This window comes from Platalea leucorodia (genome assembly GCF_965183815.1).
Source record: "Platalea leucorodia genome assembly, contig: HAP1_HAP1_SCAFFOLD_167, whole genome shotgun sequence".
Classification (NCBI taxonomy): Eukaryota; Metazoa; Chordata; class Aves; order Pelecaniformes; family Threskiornithidae; genus Platalea; species Platalea leucorodia.
The window spans coordinates 101,912-104,334 of NW_028121382.1; positions in this window are offsets into that span (position 1 = coordinate 101,912).

The following is a 2,423-nucleotide window of genomic DNA, read 5'->3' on the forward strand; positions in this document are numbered from 1 at the left end:
ATGCTTTTCCCTGCAGCCAGAGACTTTCTGTGCAGAGGGCTGTGAAGATTTCTCCCCCAGTCAGCTCTCTGCATCCTCTCACCCCACACGAACATTAACCTCTCTCTGCCTTGCTCCTCTCCCTTTGGTGCCTGCAGGCTGTGCCCTCAGCCCTGCTGTGCTTTGCAGAGGAGCTGCTCCTGGGCAGAGCTGTCTCTCTGCAGTGCTGCCCACTTGCCAGCAGCTCCCTCCATCCCAGGAGCCCAGCCCAGCTCAGCAGCACAGGACCAGCCCAAGGCAGCACTTTCTCTGCCCCCTCGGGGCTCCCTCCAGGTGTCCCTGGGGCTCCAGGGGAACCTGCTGTGAACAGGCTGAAGGAGTCACTGATGTTCCCTTCCTCAGCCGGGGAGAGAGATTTCTTTCCAGCTGTGGCATTTCTCCTGCCAGGAGAAAGATTTGGGCATGAAAATCACGTTGTCTTTTCCCATCATTACACAGGACACCCAGAGAGGGACAGGGAATGATCTCCTTTACCCGTGCTGAGGGAAGGGATTCAGCTGAGTCAGTCAAGGCATCTCCTTCTGGGTTTGTAGTCCTGGGGCTAGAAGGGGACTAAACTTCATCCCATGCCTGCCACAACCCCACAGGTGGTGGGTTTCTTCTTGCCTCAGTTCATACATGTGCACAAAATAGGCTCCTGCATGTGAGTTCCTTGTCTCAGCTGCCATGCTCATTACTGGGGCTGGAGGCCAGGAGGGAGTTGTTCACACACAAACACCTGGTGACACTGGAGGTGCCAGAGGTGGTCAGGCAAAAATGCCAGGAGGCCTGCATGGAGGAGCAAGGACCTCCTGGCCAAACTCAGACATGAAAAGGAAGCATAGAGAGGGTGGAAGCAGGGACAGGTAACCTGGGAGGAATACAGAGAGACTGTCCAAGCATGCAGAGAGGCAATCTGGAAAACCAAAGCCCAAGTAGAACTGAATCTCATGAAGGATGTTAATGGCAACAGGAAGGGTTTCTGTACTGACAGAGCTGACAAAAGCTATGACAAAAGCTCTGAAAACAGTGGGTGCACTGCTGAAGGAGGTGGGGGAGCTATTGACACAGGACATGGGAAAGGCCACGGTACTGAATGCTGCCTTCACCTCCTCCTTTACTGGCAAGACAGGCCTTCAGCAATCCCAGGTCCCAGAGACCAGTGGGGAAAGTCAGGAGCCAGGCAGCCATACCCCTGGTGCAAGAGGATCAGATCAGGGAATACGTAAGCAAACTGGACATACCGAAGTCTCTGGGCCCTGATGGGATGCAGCCACAAGTGCTGAGGGAGCTGGCAGATGTCATTGCGAGGCCACTCTCAGTAATCTTTTACCAATCATCAAAACTGGGGGAAGTGGCCGAAGAGTGGAGGAAATCAAATGTCAGTCCTATCTTCAAGAAGAGCAAGAAGGAGGACCCAGGGAACTAGAGGCCAGTCAGCCTCACCTCTCTCCCTGGCAAGGTGATAGAGCAGCAAATCCTGGAAATTGTATTTCCAGGCACATTGTACTGGTTTTGGCTGGGATGGGGATAATTTTCTTCATAGCAGCCCGTATGGTGCTATGTTTGAGATTTGTGACCAAAACAGTGTTGACAACACCCCAATGTTGTAGCTAGTGCTGAACTGGGTTTGCACAGCATCAAGGCCTTCTCTGGTTCTCTCCCTTCCTCCCCAGCGACTAAACTCTATTTGTGGATGAGGGAAGAGCAGGGGACACCATTTAGCAAGGCAAAGCTTCACACTGTGTCTTGGTGTCCAGGTGCAGGTTTTGGTAGCGGGGGGGCTGCAGGGGTGGTCTCTGTGAGAAGAGACCAGGGGCTGCCTCCATGCCATACAGAGCTGCTTCCCGTTGGCTCCAAACAGACCCATCGCTGGCCAAAGCTGAGCCCATCAACGAGGATGGTGGAACCTCTGTGAAAGTGTATTTAAGAAAGGACACAACTGCCAAAGTGGGAGAGGAGTGAGGGAAACAATAGTGGGAGAAACAGCCCTGCAGGCACCACGGTTGGTGAAGAAGGAGGTGCTTCAGGCACCAGAGCAGGTTCCCTGCAGCCCATGGCAGAGAGCACGGTGGAGAAGGAAAGCCCTGCAGTCTGTGGAGGACCCAGCACTGGAGACGTAGGATATTTCCTGCAAGAATGGTGGCTTGAGGAGAGCCCATCCTGGAGCAAGTTTGTCTGAAAGGACTGTAGCCCACAAGACGGACCCCATGGGAAAAGTGTGAGAAGGAAGGAGCAGCAGAGAGGACCTGTTCTGGACTGACCACAGCCTCCATTGCCCATCCCCCTGCACTGCTCAGGGGTAGAAGAGTTGGGAACAAAGGGGTGAAGTTGAGCTGGGGAAAACAGGGTGGTGGGAGGGAGGCCTTCCATGGGGAAGGAGATAAGGTCTTCCACCAGCCCCA